At 41.1% G+C, this 18,613-nt stretch overlaps 1 non-coding gene across 1 annotated transcript; it reads right to left on the bottom strand.

Annotated features, from left to right (window-relative positions):
• Positions 1 to 1,393: 1,393 nt before the first annotated feature.
• On the bottom strand, positions 1,394 to 1,465 carry TRNAA-GGC (transfer RNA alanine (anticodon GGC)). The gene has a single exon. It is a non-coding gene; the product is annotated as a tRNA-Ala (tRNA).
• Positions 1,466 to 18,613: the final 17,148 nt, after the last annotated feature.

Here is an 18,613-nt window from a genome sequence, read left to right as displayed (position 1 = left end):
GGGTGTACTGGTGAAGCCTTTGACCTAAAATGTAAGTTCAATTGAGCCCGTAGGCCGACCCTGCACGTAGCTTGAATCCTTTTGTGTTCACTATAATCTTCTTTACTATATCTCCTCTCCTTAATCCCTTTATCTTCAATATGCAAGGCCTATTATAATCTTCACTACAACCTCATCTTCATATGACCTTATCTTGACTGAGCTGGTTTCAAGGAAGGCTTTAGATTTTTCCGCTCACACAAACAACGTACTTAAACGGGGCTCCACGAGTGTAAACCTCCCTCCTAATACATTGCAAATAGATGATTACACACACCTACACACACCACCACCACTAACAATACACAGAGAAATAGCCTCTTCGGTTGCCTTTGGATCCTCCCTTGAACGTAGTTTGGAGGATTTGGGGGATCAGGTCAACAAGGTTAAGTTCACTACTACCTCATATTCACCAACGTGTATCTTCACTATTAGCTTATTTTCACTTAATGATATCTTCGCTATACCCTCTTCTTCACTACACCGTTATTTCTACCATACCATCATCATTGTACTCTCTGATGTTCACTAAAAATAATTTTTATCTTCACTACATAATCATTTCATATAAACTTTACTCTTTAATAACCCTTATCTCTACTACATTCGTATCTTCACTACATTCGTATCTTCACTACAACCTATCTTGACAATATCCTTATCATCACTATACTCTTCTTCACTACACTCTCATCTTAACATCATCTTTCTGTTTACCGAACTTAGTTCAAAGTCTGACTTGAACGTAGCTTTGGAAAGTTTGTGTTCCTCATTGTGTTACTCCCTTATTATCATTGTAAAGGCAATTGTCACCTCTCCCTAACTAAACCCTAATCGTCACTACACTCTCATCATTATCATTACTTCTTAATGTTCAATACAAAATTTTAACATATACATTTATCTTCACTACAGAATAATTTTCATTGCACCTTAATCTTCATTACTCCTTGTTTCAGCTACATCCGTATCTTCCATTCATTCTTATATCTTATATTAGTTACATCTTTACAATATCTTTATGTCTTCTCTGTTCCGTCTTTTGAAAAATTGAAAATGAGAGTAAAGGATTTCCGGCCTTCTGCTCCCTACCCTTTTAGTCGCCTTGTACAACACGCAGGGAATACGTGGCAAGTATACTTTCTTCCCTATCCCCAGGGATAACAGCATCTGGTGCTCCCAGACGGTCACCCATCCAAGTACTGACCAGACCCAACGTTGCTTAACTTGACTGATCGAACGATATATGCATATATATATATATATATATATATATATATATATATATATATATATATATATATATATATATACACACACAAGACTGAAAACAATGAATTTCCCAAATAAAAAATGGAGGCGCCGGGGTTTGAACCCGGGTCCTCTCGCATGCCAAGCGAGCGCTCTACCACTGAGCTACGCCCCCAAGAACATATTTTGTGACATAGTATTATATGAAGTACTGAGATTACCACGGCAAAATAGTGTTTGACCGACCGTTGCCGACTTGCCGGCAAAATAATCACAGGGTAAATCTCCATGTTGCTGTCGTGTTTTCCTCTCAATTTTCCACGAAGAAATGAGTTTTACTTTTCTATTTTCTTTGCAATAGACTGGAACTAAGCAATAGACTGGAAGTAAGGAATAGACTGGAACTAAGCAATAGACTGGAACTAAGCTGACCTGGTATGAGGTCAGAGCCCTCATTATCATCCCTGCTAACTACCGGAAGCAGATTAAGTCGTTCCACAACCGATGTCCGGCCCATGTTAACTCTGATGTGCCCAGCAGTTGGAGGAGGATCGCCAGAAGCTTCTGGAAGATTTCAAGGACGTCTTGGTGGACCTGACCCTTTCAGATAAGGTCGAAAACCTCAATTCATTGTGAAGATCTTCACTATAACGTTGGACGAACATACTGAATGTTGCACACATGTGATGCGGACAAAATGAAAGAAGAAAAAGACAAAAAATATGTCTGGTGTGGGTCTCGAACCCACGACCTTGAGTGTGTGAGACTCACGCTCTACCACTGAGCTAACCAGACAATAGAAAAATACGTCTGTTTCTTCAATTTGAATTAATGAAAATCTTTGCGAGGCAGCGTTTAGAAAAGAGAGATGTCTTTGACGAAATTTACTTGCTTGGCTCCTTCTTTTGTTCCTCTTTATCGAAAGTAAACATACTGAAGGATATATATATATATATATATATTCTTTCTTTCTTTTAAACTATTCGCCATTTCCCGCATTAGCGAGGTAGCGCTAAGAACAGAGGACTGGGCCTTTTTTGGAATATCATCAACTGGCCCCCTCTGTTCCTTCTTTTGGAAAAAAAAAAAAAACGAGAGGGGAGGATTTCCAGCCCCCCGCTCCCTCCCCTTTTAGTTGCCTTCTACAACACGCAGGGAATACGTGGGAAGTATTCTTAATCCCCTATCCCCAGGGAAAATATATATATATATATATATATATTTTTTTTTTTTTTTTTTTTTTTTTTTTTTTTTTTTTTTTTATACTTTGTCGCTGTCTCCCGCGTTTGCGAGGTAGCGCAAGGAAACAGACGAAAGAAATGGCCCAACCCCCCCCCATACACATGTACATACACACGTCCACACACGCAAATATACATACCTACACAGCCTTCCATGGTTTACCCCAGACGCTTCACATGCCTTGATTCAATCCACTGACAGCACGTCAACCCCTGTATACCACATCGCTCCAATTCACTCTATTCCTTGCCCTCCTTTCACCCTCCTGCATGTTCAGGCCCCGATCACACAAAATCCTTTTCACTCCATCTTTCCACCTCCAATTTGGTCTCCCTCTTCTCCTCGTTCCCTCCACCTCCGACACATATATCCTCTTGGTCAATCTTTCCTCACTCATTCTCTCCATGTGCCCAAACCATTTCAAAACACCCTCTTCTGCTCTCTCAACCACGCTCTTTTTATTTCCACACATCTCTCTTACCCTTACGTTACTTACTCGATCAAACCACCTCACACCACACATTGTCCTCAAACATCTCATTTCCAGCACATCCATCCTCCTGCGCACAACTCTATCCATAGCCCACGCCTCGCAACCATACAACATTGTTGGAACTACTATTCCTTCAAACATACCCATTTTTGCTTTCCGGGATAATGTTCTCGACTTCCACACATTTTTCAAGGCTCCCAAAATTTTCGCCCCCTCCCCCACCCTATGATCCACTTCCGCTTCCATGGTTCCATCCGCTGACAGATCCACTCCCAGATATCTAAAACACTTCACTTCCTCCAGCCTCTCACCATTCAAACTCACCTCCCAATTGACTTGACCCTCAACCCTACTGTACCTAATAACCTTGCTCTTATTGACATTTACTCTTAACTTTCTTCTTCCACACACTTTACCAAACTCCGTCACCAGCTTCTGCAGTTTCTCACATGAATCCGCCACCAGCGCTGTATCATCAGCGAACAACAACTGACTCACTTCCCAAGCTCTCTCATCCACAACAGACTTCATACTTGCCCCTCTTTCCAAAACTCTTGCATTTACCTCCCTAACAACCCCATCCATAAACAAATTAAACAACCATGGAGACATCACACACCCCTGCCGCAAACCTACATTCACTGAGAACCAATCACTTTCCTCTCTTCCTACACGTACACATGCCTTACATCCTCGATAAAAACTTTTCACTGCTTCTAACAACTTGCCTCCCACACCATATATTCTTAATACCTTCCACAGAGCATCTCTATCAACTCTATCATATGCCTTCTCCAGATCCATAAATGCTACATACAAATCCATTTGCTTTTCTAAGTATTTCTCACATACATTCTTCAAAGCAAACACCTGATCCACACATCCTCTACCACTTCTGAAACCACACTGCTCTTCCCCAATCTGATGCTCTGTACATGCCTTCACCCTCTCAATCAATACCCTCCCATATAATTTACCAGGAATACTCAACAAACTTATACCTCTGTAATTTGAGCACTCACTCTTATCCCCTTTGCCTTTGTACAACGGCACTATGCAAGCATTCCGCCAATCCTCAGGCACCTCACCATGAGTCATACATACATTAAATAACCTTACCAACCAGTCAACAATACAGTCACCCCCTTTTTTAATAAATTCCACTGCAATACCATCCAAACCTGCTGCCTTGCCGGCTTTCATCTTCCGCAAAGCTTTTACTACCTCTTCTCTGTTTACCAAATCATTTTCCCTAACCCTCTCACTTTGCACACCACCTCGACCCAAACACCCTATATCTGCCACTCTGTCATCAGACACATTCAACAAACCTTCAAAATACTCATTCCATCTCCTTCTCACATCACCACTACTTGTTATCACCTCCCCATTTACGCCCTTTACTGAAGTTCCCATTTGCTCCCTTGTCTTACGCACCCTATTTACCTCCTTCCAGAACATCTATATATATATATATATATATATATATATATATATATATATATATATATATATATATATATATATATATACTGGAAAGGATCACAATTTTCTGCGTGATCAAGTATATTCCCATGAGTCCACGGCGAAAATGAAACAAGATAAGTATGAATGAATGAAAGTGTAATAAAGTCATGATGAATGAATGAAAGTGTAATAAAGTCATGATGAATGAATGAAGGTGTAAAAAAGTCATGATGAATGAACGAAAGTGTGATAAAGTCATGATGAATGAATGAAAGTGTAATAAAGTCATGATCAATGAATGAAAGTGTAATAATGTCATGATGAATGAATGAAAGTGTAATAAAGTCATGATGAATGAATGAAAGTGTAATAAAGTCATGATGAATGAATGAAAGTGTAATAAAGTCATGATGAATGAATGAAAGTGTAATAAAGTCATGATGGATGAATGAAAGTGTAATAAAGTCATGATGAATGAATGAAAGTGTAATAAAGTCATGATGAATGAATGAAAGTGTAATAAAGTCATGATGAATGAATGAGTGTAATAAAGTCATGATGAATGAATGAAAGTGTAATAAAGTCATGATGAATGAATGAAAGTGTAATAAAGTCATGATGAATGAATGAAAGTGTAATAAAGTCTTGATGAATGAATGAAAGTGTAATAAAGTCATGATGAATGAATGAAAGTGTAATAAAGTCATGATGAATGAATGAAAGTGTAATAAAGTCATGATGAATGAATGAAAGTGTAATAAAGTCATGATGAATGAATGAAAGTGTAATAAAGTCATGATGAATGAATGAAAGTGTAATAAAGTCATGATGAATGAATGAAAGTGTAATAAAGTCATGATGAATGAATGAAAGTGTAAGAAAGTCACAGTTTAAAAGGACAAAATATGAATGGCAGTCAGGGAAGACTGGCCCAGGTAAATAGAAGGATTAAAAAGTTCGCGTTATACGACGAATTTTGACAGATTATACAAATTTCCTTTCCACATATAGAACTTGATGGTTGTGGTTAGTTCTAGAGACAAAGTTTAAAGGTTTGTGTTTCAGAGATGAACCACATAGGATATCGTTAAATTAACTGACATTAAAATTTTTCAGTTAAGCATTTCGTACAATAGCTGTAATTTGACGGAGTTAAAAGTTTGCAATTTCATTACAATTCTAAATCAAAAGTTTGAGATTCAATGATGGTTTGCACAAGCTTAACGTACATTCAAGTTTTGTGTTTATATGACGTATCTTAAAGGACTCTGGTAAAATAACGCAGCTGGAAGGTTTACGTTCAAATGATGGTGTTTAAATGTTGATTGATGAATGGTAGATTTAAATGGATAGATTTTAAGTTCGCGTTTTCATGAGCGACCTTAAACCTTGTGGTTGAATGTCACAGTTTAAAGGATGGTATGTACAATGTTGACCAGATGGCGGTAGTGTGTAGACACAGCCATACCAGGTCGTATTTATCATCATTAAAGTCACCTTCCTTACTTACTTATGGCGGCGATGAAATTCACTGGTTCTTGATTCTGCACCAATTAACCTATCAGATAATGGTACAATGTTTGCCTGGTGTTGCATATATCACGTCTGTTGTTGAAACACAAGAATGCCAGGTGACTTTGGGAGTGGATGATAATGTAAAGATCAATATTTTTTTTTTTTTTTTTTTTTTTTTATACTTTGTCGCTGTCTCCCGCGTTTGCGAGGTAGCGCAAGGAAACAGACGAAAGAAATGGCCCAACCCCCCCCCCCATACACATGTACATACACACGTCCACACACGCAAATATACATACCTACACAGCTTTCCATGGTTTACCCCAGACGCTTCACATGCCTTGATTCAATCCACTGACAGCACGTCAACCCCTGTATACCACATGACTCCAATTCACTCTATTCCTTGCCCTCCTTTCACCCTCCTGCATGTTCAGGCCCCGATCACACAAAATCTTTTTCACTCCATCTTTCCACCTCCAATTTGGTCTCCCTCTTCTCCTCGTTCCCTCCACCTCCGACACATATATCCTCTTGGTCAATCTCTCCTCACTCATTCTCTCTATGTGCCCAAACCATTTCAAAACACCCTCTTCTGCTCTCTCAACCACGCTCTTTTTATTTCCACACATCTCTCTTACCCTTACGTTACTTACTCGATCAAACCACCTCACACCACACATTGTCCTCAAACATCTCATTTCCAGCACATCCATCCTCCTGCGCACATCTCTATCCAAAGCCCACGCCTCGCAACCATACAACATTGTTGGAACCACTATTCCCTCAAACATACCCATTTTCGCTTTCCGAGATAATGTTCTCGACTTCCACACATTTTTCAAGGCTCCCAAAATTTTCGCCCCCTCCCCCACCCTATGATCCACTTCCGCTTCCATGGTTCCATTCGCTGACAGATCCACTCCCAGATATCTAAAACACTTCACTTCCTCCAGTTTTTCTCCATTCAAACTCACCTCCCAATTGACTTGACCCTCACCCCTACTGTACCTAATAACCTTGCTCTTATTCACATTTACTCTCAACTTTCTTCTTCCACACACTTTACCAAACTCAGTCACCAGCTTCTGCAGTTTCTCACATGAATCAGCCACCAGCGCTGTATCATCAGCGAACAACAACTGACTCACTTCCCAAGCTCTCTCATCCCCAACAGACTTCATACTTGCCCCTCTTTCCAGGACTCTTGCATTTACCTCCCTTACAACCCCATCCATAAACAAATTAAACAACCATGGAGACATCACACACCCCTGCCGCAAACCTACATTCACTGAGAACCAATCACTTTCCTCTCTTCCTACACGTACACATGCCTTACATCCTCGATAAAAACTTTTCACTGCTTCTAACAGTGTGTGTACTACTTTAATCATTATCACGTGAGTCTTTTGAGGAAGGATTTGTACACTCGTGTTGCCTCGTCTCTTAACCTTGTAAGTGTAAAATATGTTTTCACTCCTATGTGCTCTCTCACACACACACACACACACACACACACACACACACACACACACACACACATAACATATAATATTATCTAGTATTTACTTCAGACGGATATCTTACACCTTGATTATAAAAGCCAAAGAAAAATTTATAAAAACATATACATATATTTACACACGTGTAGATATATGTTATGTATTGAAATGTGGCGGTAAAATTCCTTATATATTAACAAACGTGATTGAGGACTTAAAGAATCTGGTCCAAACATAATGGTTATTGTGATAAATGATTTATTTATGGTAAATATGTATTGTGTTGCATTATAATGGTTGTTCAGAACCAAGGTTCTTAAACCTGAATCAGTGAAATACTATCAGAAATAGAAAACCTGTTAAACATGAACCTTTATAGTGATTAACCATACAATATATTTTCCTCTGGGTATGTAAAATAAAATACAGTACAGGGAGCTAGTTTGAGGAAGAGTATTTCATATTTTAACAAAATATTTACCTCTAATAGCGTCCCTTATCTTTCGTCATCATTTCTTATGTTTCCTATCAAGAAATGTCTTTTATGTAACATAAAAATTCTGTCTAGGTATTTGATTAATGTTGTCCAAGGATGAGCTACATGGCACACGTGGTCAGGTCACAGTGGTGGTGGTCAGGTCAGTGGGCGGTGTGTGTGTGTGTGTGTGTGTGTGTGTAGCCCCTGGGTTCATGTTGGCCACAGCCACCCACCCACCGGCCGGGTGGGCTGGCGGTAGTTTATAACTAAGACTGGTAGTTTCACATGCCACTTGGAGTGTCCCTCACTACAGAACTTGAGCAGCTCTTATCCTGAGGTGGAGCAGTTGACCCTCTCCACCAGGCTGGTACACTTGGTCTGCACCAGGTGGCTCCCTCCTGGTCATCCTGAGTGGTTGGTTGCTGTGTGGGATTTAATGACCACTGACTTGTGAAGGTCATTAGGCCAGCCATCATTTTATCATCTGATACAACATGAAGCAACGTAAAATATTACATGATCCACCTAAACTATTGAGAATGATGAAGTCTGATATTGTTACGTTACGTCACCCAATCTTGCCACTCACATGTTACGGTAATCACGACTACATACATAGTGTTGTTACGACTGATATTACTGTATGTACTTTAGTAACGTACTGTGTTTATGTGGATAACATGTGGACGTCAGAGGAGGCAAGAGCATCATCAGAGACAAATTCTCTATTCTATGTTGTATCCTCAATTTTGTCTGCGGTGATCGACACACTTTATCCCCCAAGATATTATCTTGCTGTTTCTTTCCATCATTCTTTAGTATTAAAGATTTTGTTCTCTCAAGCAAGATAGAATTTATCAATAATTTTTAATGTCATCTTGGGTCCAGGTAATGTTAGGTAGCGGTCATACAAGTTGTCCATGACCTTCATCATGTGGGTTGGGAAGGAGTCAGGAGGTGTGGCGTTGTACTCGGTGTACCACTTGCCAAGTTGGTCAGTGTGTATACCATGGAAGTTACAGGGGAATCATCAGTCTGTATGTTAACAATTAGGTTGAGCAAATAACACTTGGCCTCAGTGAAGGTAGAATGTTTTCCCACCAGACTGCATCCATTAATACGACTTAGATCAGAAGATCTAGCCTTAGGTAATTTGTTAGATCGAGATTATCAAAGCCTTTCATCATTTTTAATCTTTGTACTTCGTGACCATCTCTGTTTTAAGTTGTTACGTTGACGTATGATAAATCTAATATGGAGAACAAATTTAGGAGGAAACCTGGCAAATCTACATATGAGTGATTTTACCGTTTGCAAGTAAACTACAATTTTGTAAAAACGAATAGCATCTATGTTGTGTATAGAAAACGTAACTCCTTAGCTGCATTCTCTATGAATGTCATCAAAAGTAAAACATAGACAAGGGAAGGAATGAGGCTTGACGATACGAAACATCACTCAATCGTGTCCTGCCTGCCCAGACCCTCCCTCGCCACACCACTGGCCATAACTTCATCAACACATTGCTTACTCCGTCAAGGTCATCCACACATTTTGCCTGGCTTGAACAACCGCTTGGCATTCATGAACCGCTGAATGTTTACACTTTCTGATTATCTGTAGTAGCTGATGCATTTGCAAGATAGACTATTAAACATTTTCTTACAATACTCGCTGGTAAGGAGACAATTTTCACAAAACACAGAGGTAACACTGCCTACGAAACGGGCTTAAGAACAATTGTACGAACATAGGGTCACATTGGTACATCCACAAGGCACCAGTGGTCTGGGTGGCCTGAAATAGATTTGGGTCTAAGAAGGATGATGGGTGTAGGGAGTAAACCTACCACAGACCAACATTAATTATGATGAGTTGACAATGGTTACCTCCAGCCATAATCTATAAATCAATAGACAAATATTAATGCAAACAAAGCAAGAATTAAACAAGCAGGAAACACAATCCAATGTACCATTTTACGATATTTATGTCAAGTTGTCGCATCTGTTAACTACCTGACGTGGTCTTACGTCTCACCTTTAGTAGCGTCTGCGAATTTCGTTGTAGTGAAACTCATGCGACCCGAGAGTCAATGTTAGTGATACACAAGAGAAAGAAATATAACTCCGAAGGTATAAAACAGTTGTGGACATACCAAACGCTTGACAAATATTCCTTAGTAGATGACAGAAAACACAAAGAGATCGTCCTTGTAAACTTATGATGAGGTTTGCTTGAAGAGCCTCCCTACGTCATCGTCGTCCACAGGCGCCCTTTGTTGGAGTGGGTGTGGCGTGGACACAGTACTGGGACCTTCATGATAAATTATCTACAACGTTCCAGGTGTTCACATATCAGGGATATGACTGTGTACAACGGTGGCTGGGGTTAAAGTCACTGGATCATATATAAAACATACAAAGGTTAACATTGATTCTCTTAAGATTTCAAGGCAATGAAAGGTTTGTGGTGCAGTCTTTATGACTGAAGGTCATATTTAGATAGAGATTTATCAAATGGATATTACATCAACGTCACAGTAGCCACTCCGGCCACTGTATTACTAACACAAGGGTTAACTGTAGTCATACAATACAAATACTAAAACTTAGTATTATTTTCTTGTTTTAGTTTTATAACCGAGAGAAACATGAAGTGTAAACAGACGGTGTATCGCCATACCTTCCTCCATCCAGTCATTATGAGGCTTCAGCGTAAGGTGGTGGTTGACGAGCGGAGGCAGACTCGTCCACATTATCATCTGCTGCTGTTGGACGTCCCCAGTGTCCAGGTGCAACCAGGGTCGTCATCATGTTGGACGTCCTCAGTGTCCAGGTGCAGCCAGGGTCGTCATCATGTTGGACGTCCCCAGTGTCCAGGTGCAGCCAGGGTCGTCATCATGTTGGACGTCCCCAGTGTCCAGGTGCAGCCAGGGTCGTCATCATGCTGCCCGTCTCTGCATCGCCTGATCCGTGGTGCACCGGTGGGTCGGTGGCTGTCGTGACATGGTAATGTTACCGTCATATTCCGCGTCTCATCTCACGTCTGTCCAGGTGGGCTAAGCTCGTCTGGCCTGAATGAACCATATACAAGTAAGGCGTATCGCTGTTGTGAGTCTCAGTACATATGGAGGCAATATGGTTGTGCAGTCTCTCTCTCTCTCTCTCTCTCTCTCTCTCTCTCTCTCTCTCTCTCTCTCTCTCTGAGAGAGAGAAATTGGTTGAGGTAGAGCGGAGGTATCGTGGCAAAGTTGTGTGTCACACAAGAACGAGTTTTCTAATTGGTTGAGGTAGAGCGGAGGTATCGTGGCAAAGTTGTGTGTCACACAAGAACGAGTTTTCTAATCGCCTGGTTTTACTGGCGGCCTCGTTGTGACGTCACTACATCAACATCGACATTTTCATTTAAAAGTTAATTGCAAGATGACTTTGCTCCGCTGTGTGTGTGTTTTCAATACTTTTCGTGTTAGTAATGTTATTTCGTTTGTATTCTATAGTTAATAACTTTGTAGTGAGTTTAGTTTCGTTGCTGTAGTTGTAGTATAGTGATTTATAACTTGTATTTGAACTAAATCAGATGAGCAGTGTTGAGGATGACCCTGGGCCATTTTCATGTGGTAATGCAGAAGGGAGTGACCACAGGCAGGCAGTAGTGGTGTTTACCAAGCCATTCCCAACACCATCGTACTGGCTACCTCTGTGTAATGTACCACATTCCTCTGTTGAAAAAGAAATAGAGAATTGCACTGAATTGCAGACTGGGCTGTTAATGTGCATTTTTCTAAATTGTTTTATTTTGTCTTCGTTAAGAATTTCTTCTTGTGTTTGATGTGCATTGTTTTGAGAATTCTTTGTTATATAACAAAACATGTTCTGTATCTACTCTTTCCTGTTTTTATTTAGATAAGTATTTTTGTTATTGATTTTATGACTATGTTGTTTTGCTGTAACATTTATAGACTTTTTTTGCTATTTGATAATGTTTTTCTTCTTGTTATTCTATACCAATGTGTACAATTCTATTACGTAGCAATGTTTTTCTTGTTATTTTATACAAATATGCACAATTTTGTTCTGTTAAAGATTTTTGGACGCATTGATTTGTTTTATTGTTGTCTTTGTTGTTGTTGTTGTTGTTGTTGTTGTTGTTGTATTACTTTAGTTAATTAAGTGATTCCTGGTACGTGCCACTATCTAGCTGGGGGCGAATGTTGAGTTGCTTTCGGCCCTAGATGATGGGCCGCATCTTAGATGTTGCCTTAAATGTTCCCTTTAGCAACAATAATACTATACAGAATATCTTAATCAGGAATTCACCAGAAAATTCTCTTGGTTGCATCTATAAAGTGCCATGTGGAAATTGTGATGAATTTTATGTTGGTCAGACTGGTAAGCATCTTTCTGTTAGACTTAAGCAACATAAATATAGTATAAGAACGGGACAAGAATCAAATGCCTTGTTTACTCACGTTAAAAACTATGATCATTGTACTGACTGGAGTAATGCCATCTCAGTTATTAACTCTGACTCTATTACCACGAGAAAAATCATTGAATCTTCTTTTATCAAATACACAAAGAATTATAATCTTAATATTAGTGATGGTCTATACAAATTAGATCACTTTATTGTTGATAGAATTTGCAAAATGATAAGTTTATGATACACTCGTTGTCTGTCTTGGACAATCACATGTTTACCATATGGCGTCCTAGCTACGTCTCTTCGATGTATATCAACTGACTGTTATATTTCTCTCTTGTGTCTCCCCCGATGATGTGATTATTACACGAAAGTGCACTTGGGAACTTATCGTGTTTCATTTTCCATGTGGACTCATAGGAATATATATCCACATGTACATATTCTTACCTTGCTTGCCTTTATCCATTCTCGGCGCTACTCCGTGTGTGTGTGTGTGTGTGTGTGTGTGTGTGTGTGTGTGTGTGTGTGTGTGTTTGTCTGTCTGTCTGTCTGCCTGTCTGTCTATTTATCTGCATACGTATCTTCTGCATATCGTGGAAGGCGACTGAGGGTTGGGAACTGGGGGGGTTGGAAATCTTCCCCTTCTGTATTACTTTTCAAATGAAGGAATAGAGGAAGGAGCCCAGCTAAGTTTCCCTCTAGGATTCATTCACTTATTCCTGACGCTACCTTGTTCTTGCGGGAAATGGCAAACAAATATGAAAAATAGAGTATGAAAGAAAAAAGACAGTGGCCAAGTGTTATGTGTTCTGTATCCTTGATAACCATTTGATCTGACTCATTCAGATAAGGTCCAAAACGCTAGTTGTGAAGATGTACAAAGGATAATAGAACGATGTACGTACGTACGTAGTGTGAGTATCTTGACTGATAGAAAGTACTGAAAGCGGCAGGAAGTAGCGAGATATTGTATTGTGCTTCGTACAAGACTGGCGGGCGACTCCGTCCTTCGTGCTGTGCCACACACAGTCTGGTGATTGTCGGGATGTGTAGCCATAACGTTTGATCTTATGACCATTAGTGATGCATCATGTGATGTTTACTATCACAACATCGGCTTCTTCCTCCTCCTCCAGGAGAGTGGCAATCAGGTGGCGGTTATTGTGGTAGCCCGGCACATGCAACTGTAAGATCTGAAGCAACGTTGAGAAAATGGGACACATTATAAAGAGTTCCATAATTTTTCTAATTCTTCCCCAAATTCATGTGGACCTGCAACACTGAAAATGTTGAAATACCGCTGGTGCAGAGGGAGGGAGAGGTAGGTCTGGGATGAGAGAGAGGCTTTGAAGGATAGAGAGAGGGTCGGGATGAGAGAGGCTGAACACAAGATGTTTGGCCGGAGAGTGAGGCTTTCAAGGATAGAGCGGCTTGGGACGAGAGAAGCTGGGCATGAGGGTCGCTTGGGAAGAGAATGATGCTGTGAATGAGACATAATCTTATGATAAGAGAAGCTGGACACAGTGAAGGGGTTGAGGAAACGTAAGGCTGTGAAGGAGAGAGAGGTTTGCTGTGAGAAAGGCTGGACACGAGAGAAACTCTTGGGATGAGAGTTAGGATGGATACGAGAGAGAGACATCGGATGAAAGAGACGGTGAAGGAGAGATAGCCTTCGGATGAGAGAGACTGGACACGAGAGGAAGGTTTAGGGCGACAGCAAGAGTTGATACGAGAGATAAGAAAGAGAGAAGGAGACTGTGTGAGAGAGGTTGGACCCGAGAGAGAACCTTTAGATGTGAAAAAGGCTTTGAAGGAAATAAAGACTTAGGGTAAGACACTGTGACGGAGAAAGATGATTGTTATAGAACCTAGGATGGACTCGAGAGAGGCTTGGGACGAGAGTCAGGCTGGACAGGAGAGAGAGGCTTGGGACGAGAGTAAGGTTGGACAGGAGAGAGAGGCTTGAGACGGGAGTCAGGCTGGACAGGAGAGAGAGGCTTGGGACGAGAGTCAGGCAGGACAGGAGAGAGAGGCTTGGGACGAGAGTCAGGCTGGACAGGAGAGAGAGGCTTGGGACGAGAGTCAGGCAGGACAGGAGAGAGAGGCTTGAGACCAGAGTCATGGTGGGGGCAAATAAGAGTTAGGCTGGATACGAGAGAGAGAATTGGGATGAGAGTGAGGCTGTGAATGATCGAGAGGCTTAGGAGCAGAGAGAGAGAGTCTGAACAAGAGAGGATCCTTGGAGGAGAGTGAAGCTGTGGAGGAGAGAGAGATGCTTGAGATGAAAGAGGCTAGACACGAGAGAGGCTTGGGATGAGAGTTAGTCTGGACGAGAAAGACAGGCTTGGGATGGGACTCTGGATCTAAAGAAGAGAAAGGCTTGGGATGAGAGATGCTGGATATGGGATAGACCCCTGGAATAAGAGTTAGGCTGGACATGAGACAGGCCTGGGAGGGGAGTGAGGCTTTGAAGGATAGAGAGGCTTGGGATGAGAGAGACTGGATACGAGAGGAAGGTTTAGGGCGACAGCAAGAGTTAATACGAGAGATAAGCTAAGGATGAAGCCAAGCCAGGCGCGAGAAAGGCTTGGAGTTACATAGATACACAGACCAGACAGCCAGGTGGTCTGGCCTTAACACTACTTAACAAAATGTATTGCCCTTAACAGCAGTAGAAGAAACGGAGAACAAAGCAAAGGTTCCCTCCCCACCCTCCACTCCCTCCGGCAACACGCACCACGGAAAACAGGTAGAAAAAATACCTTGCAGGATTAATATGGCGGAAGGAAATGCTTACATGAAAGTCATAAGGTAGAATGAACATGAATATGTCATGCATCCCATCACCAAGGACATGCATCCCTTCACTTTCTGTTACAAAGACAATAGTAAGGATAAACTTAAGCTCCAGCCTCCCGACTTACCATGACTATATCATTCCTAATGTTGAAGAATCTTACTTACTCTCACAAAGCAGGTGACATGGGGTAATCAATGTTGGTATGTTACCTGGCCAGGGAGAGATCAGTGGTTGAGAAGGTAGCATGATATACCACTGCGTTATGATAACTGATTAACTGAATTACTCCATACTGGAGAGAGAGAGAGAGAGAGAGAGAGAGAGAGAGAGAGAGAGAGAGAGAGAGAGAGAGAGAGAGAGAGAGAGAGAGAGAGAGAGAGAGAGAGTGGGTGGGTCATGGGATGAGAGTTAGGCTGGACACGAGAGAAAGGCTTGGGATAAGCTTAGCTGGTGAAGCTTAGATGTGAGTGCAGCCACGTGACCTGACCACATTGTGTTGACCTTGCCATAATGGACCATTGGATTGACCTGGACATTACAAGCAGAACTCACTCCTAGTTTTCTGCAGGTATTATCAACATATATTAGGCTCACTCCAACCCTGGAACTCCTGCACTCCATCATGGCTGATGGTCTGGAAGATAACATTATAATGAAACATAGATCATTTTCTTGTCGCATCACATGAAGGCATAGTTTCCTATTATAATAACACGATCCATCTTGAATCTACGGGATTTATGAAACTTGATTTGTGTCTCACAAAAAATAGGAAATGCAAATCATTCTTCATAACTCCAGTTGTTTAATGTTATTGTTGACATGTAAGGTCAACATACAGATATATCAGGTCAATGATGGTGAGCTGAAGCCTTATATGATGATGATGATGATGATGATGATATTGTGATGTGTAACGGGCGGCTGTACCAGCCTGGTCTATAAGACACTAGACTCGGTTTATTCAGGTGTGTCGTTAACAATAAACCACAACTGATATCTCGCACTGCCATGTGTCCGAACTCCGCTCTGGCAACACAATGCACAAATCATGCACAAACTACATGATTGATCACGTCTGATATTCAGTTATAAAACTAAAAGTGTCTAATTGTGAAAATAACGAAGAAATTATAATACTAAGAAAAATAAAACATGATTATGAACATTAAACTGTTAAGTAATGCCATCGTAATGTTTTCGGACGCTACGCTGCGTCCCGCTTCCGGGCCCCATACTGAGCGTAGCCATCAACCGTCACCTTTCGGTCATCTGTCACTTGACATCACCAGATAATTTTTCCTGTAAGTAAACATCTGTTTTCGCTTACTTTTGCTTTGTGGCAATGGCCTTGATTTCACAAATAACTGTTCAACATTTACAAACATATACGTTCACTATTTCTTTTAAAAAATAATGAAAAACAAGTGAGTTGTGCATGTACACACAGCAAAAAAAGTATCGCGCGTTTTTTGTACGAAACAAAATGACGCACCAGACGTGGAATAATGGAACAGTCAACATTTTCCTGTGAGATGGTGGTAGCCCTGATGTCCCTGCCTGTGAGTGTCCTCACCTATCTAATGGCAACGATATATCCTTCCGTATGTAGTACAGTAGATGGGATACGTAAATTGAGCATGTAAATGTAATATTCTGCACAGTAAGGCATATTGCAGTAATCATTATCTCTTGCAAAGTGTCAAATTCGTGGTGTAAAATAATATACTACATGGTAACTACGACACCCTGCTTCATACCGGCGGTGATTTATCTGTCTGCTGGTTTAGATTAATCAGCAACCTCACGTAATATGTAGTATCACCTGTGTGACTGATAACAGTATGTCACAAACCTGGCACCACATCATAGTATTTAGTAAACCAACATGAAAAGTAATGACTCTTTTCATGGATCTGCATTAGTTAACTTCCCTTTAACAGTGAAAATCAGATTTCTATATAACATGACCATAGACATGTTGTTGGAGGTTAAGAAAGTAATCTTTGACTGTAAATTTTATTATTTCAATACTTGGTATAACCTCCTCCCGTTGCCAACACTTCATTGAGCCTTCGAGGCATGGATGCCACTAACGTCTGCGTTAAGTTCCTACCAGAAGGGCTTCGTAGATGTTCCCATGCTTGTAAAGCATCATTTACGACTGTAGCACGACATCGATGTTGTCGGTCAGGCATGCCTTTCTGCATGGCCGCCCATACGTGCTCTATCGGGTTGAGATCAGGCGATTTTGCAGGATGTGGCAACACTGTTATACGTGGATGGCGAGCATACCACGCCTTTACAACCCTGGATGTGTGAACTGGGCTGTTATCTTGGACGAGGTAAAATGGCTCCGGCTCTGGAAACAGCATAGCCCCCACTGAAGGTAGCAGGACCTCCTCCAGTATCTCAACGTATCTAGGTCCGGTCAACTGGCCAGGCCCGACATCCACCAACTCACCGACACCAGCACCATGGATGGATCCAACCAAATAGTCCTGCACTGACGCGCGCGCCCACTCCTCCTGCTACCCACCACATGTTGTGTCTCGTATCTGGTTATATAAAATGTATAAAATTACATAAGACACGTGTGTCTTAATCATATTAGTGCAACTGATGCTGCAATATAGATTAAGATAATAACTAAGTAAATTAAAAAATATTAACTAACTTAATATATAATAATTATTTATTATGATATCACATCGTAAATGGAGATTATTGCTACAGTATTTACATATGCCGTATAAAGTGATCATGATCACTGTTATTCACTTAAAAAATAATGAGTGTGCATAACTCAAATGTAATACTGCAGCACAACAGGACGTTTCAAGCAGCAAACCACTGTGGTGGCCGTGGCACCATGGTTTCAAAGCACTTCCGGAACGGTTGTTCATGTTGGCCTCACCATAAATTGTCATTATAAAATGGAAAATATGTTATATAGCATAACCTCTGTGTGTGTGTGTGTGTGTGTGTGTGTGTGTGTGTGTGAGACAGACAGACAGAGAAAGAGCTAACCTGGTGTTAGGATGCCGCCAAACATGTTTGTTTGCAGGGGGACCATCGCTGCAGAAGGTTTTTTCATCACAAAAGATGACGTTCTCCCAAAACTGATGTGGCTTGTCCGCATACTCCAACGCATACTCCACCCTGCTCTCCATGTTTGCCTCACTTAACACAGGTTTTGTTGCTGGTATGCGACCACGTAGCCCCTCAGAGTGATGTCTGTTTCGGACAGTTTGAGGCGTGCACTGCAGACCAAGAGTATCCCGAATGTTGCTAGCGGGCGTGAAGGGGGCAGCAGCAATGACAGCTGCTATGGCCTAGGGAAAGGATGACATATTGCAAATATAACATGTGATGTGGTTGTTTACATAACATCA

The sequence above is a fragment of the Panulirus ornatus genome, chromosome 58 (assembly GCF_036320965.1).
Source record: "Panulirus ornatus isolate Po-2019 chromosome 58, ASM3632096v1, whole genome shotgun sequence".
Taxonomy (NCBI): Eukaryota; Metazoa; Arthropoda; class Malacostraca; order Decapoda; family Palinuridae; genus Panulirus; species Panulirus ornatus.
Note: the sequence above shows the minus strand (reverse complement) of the source record. Positions and strands in the feature narration are given on the sequence as shown.